This window comes from Globicephala melas, chromosome X (genome assembly GCF_963455315.2).
Source record: "Globicephala melas chromosome X, mGloMel1.2, whole genome shotgun sequence".
NCBI lineage: Eukaryota > Metazoa > Chordata > Mammalia > Artiodactyla > Delphinidae > Globicephala > Globicephala melas.
In genome coordinates this window covers 52,462,566-52,472,417 of record NC_083335.1, presented here as the reverse complement: position 1 = coordinate 52,472,417, position 9,852 = coordinate 52,462,566, and the positions used below count along the sequence as shown (strand labels likewise).

The 9,852-nt window shown below is 36.5% G+C and overlaps 1 pseudogene; it reads left to right on the top strand.

The window, feature by feature from the left end:
* The first annotated feature begins 9,014 nt into the window (after nt 1-9,014).
* LOC115849137 (small ribosomal subunit protein mS38 pseudogene) lies at nt 9,015-9,611 on the top strand (annotated as a pseudogene).
* The last annotated feature ends 241 nt before the right edge of the window (nt 9,612-9,852 follow it).

The window sequence follows — 9,852 nt, the reverse complement described above, 5'->3', positions numbered from 1 at the left end:
AAGAATTAAAACAACCCCAAACTTAGCAGAAGGAAATAAATCATAAAGATCAGATGAGAAATAAATGAAAAAGAAATGAATGAAACAATTGAAAAGATCAATAAAACTAAAAGGTATTTCTTTGAGAAGATAAGCAAAATTGAAAAACCATTAGCCAGACTCATCAAGAAAAAAAGGGAGAAGACTCTAATCAATAGAATTCAAAATGAAAAAGAAGTAACAACTGACACTGCAGAAATACAAAGGATCATGAGAGACTACTACAAGAAACTATAAGCCAATAAAATGGACAACCTGGAAGAAATGGACAAATTCCTAGAAAAGTACAAACTTCTAAGACTGAACCAGGAAGAAATAGAAAATATGAACAGACCAATCACAAGCACTGAAATTGAAACTGTGATTAAAAATTTTCCAACAAACAAAAGCTCAGGACCAGATGGCTTCACAGGTGGATTCTATCAAACATTTCCAGAAGAGCAAATACCTATCCTTCTGAAACTCTTCCAAAATATAGCAGATGGAAGAACAATACCAAACTCATTCTATGAGACCACCATCACCCTGATATCAAAACCAGAAAAAGATGCTCACAAAAAAAGAAAACTAGAGACCAATATCACTGATGAGATAGATGCAAAGATCCTCAACAGAATACTAGGAAACAGAATCCAACAGCACAATAAAAGGATCATACACCATGATCAAGTGAGGTTTATCCCAGGAATGCAAGGATTCTTCAATATATGCAAATCAATCAGTGTGATACACCATATTAACAAATTGAAGGATAAAACCATATAATAATCTCAATAGATGCAGTAAAAACTTTTGACAAAGTTCAACACCCATTTATGATAAAAATTCTCCAGAAAGTGGGCATAAAGGCAACCTACCTCAACATAATAATAGCCGTATCTGAAACTCACCGCCAACATCATTCTCAATGTTGAAAAAACGAAAGCATTTCCACTAAGATCAGCAACCAGACAAGGGTGCCCACTCTTGCCACTATTATTCAACATACTTTTGGGATGTTTAACAATGGCAATCAGAGAATAAAGAAAAATAAAAGGAATCTAAATTGGACAAGAAGAAGTATAACTGTGATTGTTTGCAGATGACATGATATTATACATAGAAAATCCTAAAGATGCCATCAGAAAACTACTAGAGCTAATCAATGAATTTGATAAAGTATCAGGATGCAAAATTAATGCACAGAAATTTCTTTCATTCCTATACAATAACAACCAAATATCAGAAAGAGAAGTTAAGGAATCACTCCCATTTACCTTTGCAACATAAAGAATAAAATACCTAGGAATAGACCTACCTAAGGAGACAAAAGACTTGTATGCAGAAAACTATAAAACCCTGCTGAAAGAAATCACAGATGACACAAACAGATGGAGAGATAAACCATGTTATTGGATTGGAAGAATCAACATTGTGAAAATGTCTACACTACCCAAAGCAATCTATAGATTTAATGCAATCACTATAAAATTACCAATGGCATTTTTCACAGAACTAGAACAAGAAATTTTACAATTTGTATGGAAACACAAAAGACCCCTAGTAGGGCTTCCCTGTTGGCGCAAGGGTTGAGAGTCCACCTGCTGATGCGGGGGACGCGGGTTCGTGCCCTGGTCCAGGAGGATCCCTCATGCCGCGGAGCAGCTAGGGCCATGAGCCATGGCCACTGATCCTGTGAATCCGGAGCTGTGCTCTGCAGCCGGAGAGGCCACAACAGTGAGAGGCCCACATACCACACACACACAAAAAAGTAGACCCCTAGTAGCCAAAGCAATCTAGAGAAAGAAAAAAGGAGCTGGAGGAATCAGGCTCCCTGACTTCAGACTATAGTACAAACATTCAGTAATCAAGACCACATGCTATTTGCACAAAAACAGAAATATAAATCAATGGAACAGGGTAGAAAGCCCAGATATAAACCCTTGCACATATGGTCACCTTATTTTTGATAAAGGAGGCAAGAATATACAATGGAGAAAATACAACCTCTTCAATAAGTGGTGCTGGGAAAGCTGGACAGTTACATGTAAAAGAATGAAATTAGAACACTCCCTAACACCATACACAAAAATAAACTCAAAATGGATTAACATCCTAAATATAAGGCCAGAAACTATCAAACTCTTAGAGGAAAACATAGGCAGAACACTATGACATAAATCACAGCAAGATCCTTTTTGAACCACCTCCTAGAGAAATGGAAATAAAAAGAAAAATAAACAAATGGGACCTAATGAAACTTCAAAGTTTTTGCACAGCAAAGGAAACTATAAACAAGACAGAAGGACAGCCCTCACAATGGGAGGACATTTTTGCAAATGAAGCAACTGACAAAGGATTAATCTCCAAAATTACAAGCAGCTCATGCAGTTCAACATCAAAAAACAAACAACCTAATTCAAAAATGGCCAAAAGACCTAAATAGACATTCTCCAAATAAGATATACAGATCGGCAACAAGTACATGAAAAGATGTTCAACGTAACTATACATTAGAGAAATGCTAATCAAAACTACAATGAGGTATCATCTCACACTGGTCAGAATGGCTATCATCAAAAATTCTTCAAACAGTAAATGCTGGAGAGGATGTGGAGAAAAGGGATCCCTCTTGCATTGTTGGTGGGAATGTATATTGATACAGCCACTATGGAGAACAGTATGGAGGTTCCTTAAAGAACTAAATATAGAACAACCATATGACCCCGCAGTCCCACTACTGGGCATATACCCTTAGAAATCCATAATTCAAAAAGAAGCATGTACCACAGTGTTCATTGCAGCACTATTTACAATAGCCAGACACAGAAGCAACCTAAATGTCTATCAACAGATGAATAGATTAAGAAGATGTGGCACATATATACAATGGAATATTACTCAGCCATAAACAAGAATGAAATTGAGTTATTTGTAATGAGGTGGATTGACTTGTAGTCTGTCCTGCAGAGTAAGGTAAGTCAGAAAAAGAAAAACAAATACCGTATGCTAACACATATATATGTAATCTAAAAAAAATGGTACTGATGTGGCAGGGCAGGAGTAAAGATGCAGGAGTAGAGATAGACTTCAGGACACAGAGGGGGAATGGGAAGCTAGGATGAAGTGAGAGAGTAGCATTGACATATATACACTACCAAATATAAAATGGATGGCCAGAGGGAAGCTGCTGCATAGCAGAAGAAGATCAGCTCAATGTTTTTTGATGACCTTGAAGGGTGGAATATGGAGGGTGAAGCAAGGCTCAAGAGAGAGAGGATATGGGTATATATGTATACATATAGCTGATTCCCTTTGTTGTACAACAGAAGCTAACACAACATTGTAAAGAAGTTATACTCCCATAAAGATGTAAAAAAATACAAAAAAATAAAAAAATAAAAAGTCTTGGCCAAATCCAAGATCAACCAGATTATATTCTACATTATTTTCAAAGAATTTTATAGTAAATGTAATGTAAAATTTTACTTTTAGGTCTATGCTTCACTTTGAGTTGTTTTTTTTGTAAATGGTGTAAGGTTTGTGTCTAGTTTTTTTGTTTGTTTGCTTGTGGATATTTAGTTGTTCTAGAACAATTTGTTGAGAAGACTATTATTTTCCCATTGAGTTACTTTTTTTGTTTGTTTGTTTGTGTCAAAGATCAGTTGACTATATTTATGTGAATTTACTTCAGGGATCTCTGTCTATTCTTTCACCAGTACTACACTCTCTTGATGACTACAATATTGAAGTAAGACTTGAAATTGGGTAATGTCAGTCCTCTGACTTTCTCTTCTCCTTCAGTAAGCTGTTGGCTATTCCAGATCTTATGCATTTTCATATGATCTTCAGAATCATTTCGTCAATATCCACAAAATAACTGGCTGGGAATATTTTAACTGGGATGTCTATGCTTGCTTGTTTCCTTACTTTTTGTTCTTTATTCCCCCCTCTCTCATTAGCAGGAAGGTGAGTGATAGATGAAAAGGAGATCAGTCAGGGAAAGTAAAGAAAATTTCATTCTTAAGAACATTTGGATGATTGTGTCTAGATTGCTCCTCTGCTCTACAAGTATTGCTAAATTATAAGTGAGAGATGATCAATTACCATAAATCTACTTAGAGAAGAATGTATACTTCAGTATTTATGTGTATGTTTTAAAATGCTGCTATAAAAATACAACTCCTATTTCAGAGGGACAAAATCAATATACCAGTTTTAGATTAGCTCATTTGGCAAAAAGAAATTATATCAATATAGAATTTATTTATTTATTTTTTTTTTGTGGTATGCAGGCCTCTCACTGTTGTGGCCTCTCCCATCGTGGGGCACAGGCTCTGGACGCACAGGCTCAGCGGCCATGGCTCTCGGGCCTAGCCACTCTGCGGCATGTGGGATCTTCCCAGACCGGGGCATGAACCCATGTCCCCTGCATCAGCAGGTGGACTCTCAACCACTGTGCCACCAGGGAAGTCCCAGAATTTATTTTTAATTAGAAGTGATCTTATTCAGACATTGCTCTCTGATTCTACCTTATTTTACGCTATAGAAGATTAGTTCTGGAGTTCTTCCACACCTATAATTAGATCCCATATTACATTTAATGAAAATATTTGGGCAAATATAAAATACATGGATGTATTTTATTGTAATACCTATTTCTTACCTTTTGGGTAGTATTTATTGGTAGATAATTTTAATTTTGCAAATCTTCTGGGTTTTTTTTAATTTTTTCTTTCATTGAAGCTCTTGGCAGTGCTATTAGTATTATTTTGTTGTTTGTTTCTTGTTTGTCATTTGAATTTTGAATAAAGATGATATGATTAATTAGAGCATTATCAATTACATCTGATATGGATGACCAAATATATATCAATCAAATACAACTAGCTGCTTGTATGCTTGTACAGAATTCTAAACTTTAAATCTTTTATCACCAAAAAACTAGCTCTTTTTGTATCATATAAATTCAGTTGATAAAAAAACATGTACACACTGCTATATTTAAAATATATAAACAAGAAGGACCTAGTGTATAGCACAGGGAACTCTCATCAATATTCTATAATAACCTAAATGGGAAAATAATTTGAAAAAGAATAGGCACATGTATATATATAACTAAATCACTTTGCTGTAAACCTGAAACTAACATAACATTGTTAATCAACTATATTCTAATATAAAATAAAAATTAAAAAAAACATGTAGATTGCATTCATGTTGACAAAGATTAAATATTTGTTAAGAAATGGCAGGAAGAAAACAATGGCCCTTGTTTTCTGCATTTTTTAAGCTAATATCCAATATTGTCTTACTTTTAGTCAGGCTAACCTCTGTTTCAAATGAATGAAAACAAAATAAAAAACAAAACATACTTCTTAAATCCAGAGCTACAACGTAGTGGAATTGTAACTTTAAATATAAAAATAATTTCCACATCTGTATCTGATGCTAAGAATGTATAGTATAAATATTCTCAATGTTACATAATGGATTTTGTAACTACATAAATTTTATTTCCCAAATTATTTTTATTATTTTCTCCATTAAGCACACATTGATTCCTGTTTAGAAGGGAAGCTTGAAAGTGTGTAGGCTTTAATATAATGCATTATATCTCTGTATGGCTTTGTAATTTTTAAACAATTAATACATTAGATTAAATGATAGCAACAACTGCTGACTCATGTTGTTCTACATTAGAATGAATGGATAATTGTCAGCACTATCTTTTGAAGGACTTGGAAAGAGTTCTATATTGGAATCTCATCTTTTCATCTTGTACTTTAAAAATAGAGGACTTGTGGTTTATGGAACCTAACAGATGTTAAAACAATCATAAGGGAATGCTGATTTGTATGGAGGATGAAGCAATTTGAAATAGTTATAAACTATTTTATTTTGTAGAAGCAAATTCAAGTGTGTCATGACATTTCTGTTAAGGCTAAATCTCCAATTTTGAATCTACTAATTTTGCACATCGGCTAACTTTATGCATTTTCTGCAATTTGACTACATGCTTCTGAATAAGTCTTTCACTGAGTTGATATAATTAAGAAATGAAAAACAATAACTTATAATTCAAGGTATGATTTTTTAATGTTTTTGATGGATAGAGGAGAGGTCAGATTTTTAGTCATGTGCATTCTATTAAAAGAAGGCTTTAAAGACATAATTCTGTACTTGTTGTGACATTCTGTAAAATCAGAAAATATTTCTATACTCTAGTTTAACCCTTAAGGGTCAAATGCATGGTCAAAAGAACATCAGTTCATGTCAATGTTAATGATACAAATGTCTCCCACTTCACTTTTTAGTGTTTTCAGGGTTTGTTTTTTGTTTTGGATTGGGGGAGAGCTTCAAATATATGCTTTATATGCATTCCAGCAAAACTTGTGTGACCAAGTGATGCACAAACATTGTTTTCCAACTGCTCAGTCTTCTTCACTTGCAAATATTCAAACACAGAGATGTAACTTGGTATCCTAAAACTATCTCAACGCTTAGACATTTAAAGTTGCTAGTTTATTAGTGTTTTTAAAGGATCAAAAGTGTTAATTTATTAGAGAGAAATGTATTTAATTCTATAATACATCATACTTAAATTATATGAACAGTCAATAAGAGTAGGAGTATGAGTGAGTAACCTTGAATTTAGCATTACAAGTATACAATATAGTTTTACTTTAATAAGACTAATTCTCAGAAATAATAAAAACAAACAAAACTCTCAGTAGCTGAACTAAAAGTTCAGGGTTTCAAAAATTGGCTATTTGGCTTAGAAATGGAATGTAATTGAACCGTCTGTTTCAAAGAAATGTAAAACTAATGTTGGGTGAGAAGAACCATGGCCTCTCCACTCACAACATGAGCTTAACTCTGAGTAACCAGCCACAGCAGACTATTGCTAGAGGACACTAAGAACATAAAGTGCCTCCCACACAATTGACACAGGTGTCCAGGAGCCACTGAAATTTGAATGTACAGCAAAAACACCAACAAAATCCCTCCAGCACTCCAGATTTCACACTAAGCAAAAGTATCAGCAGACCCACTGCTGGAAGAACTTGAAGCCTGTGGTTCAATGAAGGTAGGCATTGCAACAATAAAACCCAAACTGAGCTCAACTCTGGATAAGATTGAATCAATCTGCCCCAACCCTCCTCCTTGGATCTGCACATATGTGCACACACATACACACACTAAAGACACTAAAAGACTTGACAAATAAAAACACTACTTTTCATTAAGTTGTTAAACAGATACACTTGTAACAGCAGGATGATATGACATGTTTCTTTAATACAATAACATTTAATGTTTGAGCATATGTTATGCAGGCATACTTTTTTGGCTTTTGTTCCATGTGTACTCTTGTACATGTTATGGGCAACTCTGGAATTCAGGAAGTAATATGGCACCGATAGTTAGCATGTGATTAAGATAATACAGTATGGCAGTAATTCAAAAATTTTAATAGGCATCAAAATCACTTGAGGAGAATATTAGAAATGCAAATTGCAATGTACTATTTCAGAAATTTAGTTTGTGTAAGCTATATGCTGAGTCAGGGATATGTTTTTCTCTCTCTTAACTCCAGTGTATAGAATTGTGTTTTATGTTCACTTCATGGAATATTGTCATCACAGCCCTATGTTTGTTAAAAGATAATTTTAGCAAGTTTTATTCTTCACCCTTCTCCAACTTATTTTTCCTCTACCATAGACATACACTTTTATGAATTTGATATATGTCTTTCCAATCCATCTTGCATACCATCTCTATATTTATATCTAGATAGGTAGTAAATAAACAGATTGATCTGTGGAAATATAAAGTTTTGTTTTTTATGTGTTTTTTAAATATGGTATTCTGCTTTATTTTGTCTTACTTCTTTACTGAATATAATTCTAAAACTTATGCATGATTTATTGTGTAATTTTAGTTTAAAGCGCATTACAATCCATTGTATATACATTTCATGCATTCATTCCACTATAGATGGACACCTAGGTTGTCTCCAACTCTCTGTTACCACAAATTAAACTAATGAACAAACTAAAACATAGCTCCTTGTGCACCTGGCAAAAGTCTATTTTATTTATTTTTTAATATATTTCCCAGTCATGGAATTGCTCAAACATAAGCATACTCAATTTTACTGAATATTGCTATAGTGCCTCAAAACATCCACAGCAGTTTAAATTCCCACTGACTATATATGAGGGTTTATGGTTCCCCAGATTCCTACCAACATTTCAAATTATTTGATCCTCTACTTTTGCCCTCTAATAATTCTAAGGTGACATGTTAGTGACACTTTATTTCTAATCTCTCTAATTACTGTTGAGGTTGTGAAAACTTAATAAACAAAAACCTTAATTAGAGTCAGGTGACCAGAAGGGAGAGCTCTCACACCATGTGATGATTGCAGAGCCCAACAAAAAGAAGAAAGACTCCTCTTCTTTCCTGGCAAGGACTCAGCAAATAAAAAGCCATGGACGCCTTGTAAACTATAACTCCCCCAACTTCTTATTTCTCTCTATAAAGGTGTTCTCCCTCCTTGCTCTGCGAGGACTTGCACTGACTCTATATGGTTGCAGACTCCTAAATAGCAGTTCTCTGTTGATGCAGAATAAACCCATTTTTCCTGGAGAAAAATCTTGCAGTCTATTTGTTTTATGTCAATATTTCGGTGGCCTATAAGGGGACCAGAGAAGACCCTTAAAGGCTCCATGGCTGGTGAGCAAACAGGTGCAAAACCCCAAATTGGCGGCAGCGGAATGGTCAGTTGAGTCTCCCGGCTGCGTCTGGGAAGAGTCGATGTGAGGCTGCGGCACGTGGGCTCCAGGGACAGCCGAGGTGGACGCAGCCGGTTGGGGCTCGGGTCCTAAGACCGGAGTGTCGACACCACCCAACCGGTGGGTGCCTCGGGGTGAAGTTAGGCTCAGGGAGGCTCTTCTGAGCGTCTGGGGTGCCACTACACACAGACCATGTTCGTGGTGTGTCTGACTTCCCAGCTGCTCAAGGCTGTTCCCTGGGCAGGCTGCAGTGCGCCCTGGCCTGTCTTTGGGGTGCTGGGCAGGCATGACTGCAGGCCTCGCTACAGCACACAACCAACAGGCCCAAGTGGGGTTGCCTCCTTCCCTGGCAGGTGGGTCCACATGTAGCTTGAGGAGATGCGGGTCCCCAGGAAGATGTCCATCAGCCCCCTGGAGGGCTGGCTGACTGTTCACTACCCCCTGCCCAGACTGGACGCTGGGACCCCAGGGACTGTGTCTCTAGCCCAACTCTATGAGTGTCCACCAGCCAGGTGGGGGAAGGGGTCGAGCAGAGTGGTAAGGAGGTCTGGGATGCACCCCAGATACAGTGCAAAAATGTGCTCAAGATCCACCGGCAGAAGTGGAATCATCACAAGTAACACAAGCTGATCAAAAGGACCTGGTACCTGTGGCAAAAAGTCAGGGAAGGACACCTGAACCGGAAGCAGATGAAGTTGGAGAGACACCTGAGGTGCATCTGGCGGGAGGCGGGCCTGAAGGAAGCCCCCAGGTTGGCAGACACCCAAGATCTACCTGAAGGGCAAATGAGCCTCGTGTGTCTTTCCCCCAGCCCTGTTACTGCTGATGACCCATTGTAATAAATATTCAGAGAACTCAGCTTAAAAAAAAAAAAAAAAAAAAAAAGATAAAAACAAAAATTGAACTCCAATAGCTCACTGCTTTTCTTGCCAACCTCGGAGTTTGAAGGTATGTCTTTCTACTGTATCTGAGCTCATGCCTTCTATGCATTTGAAGCTTTCCAGGATTTATTCAGGATCTATTTAAAGGT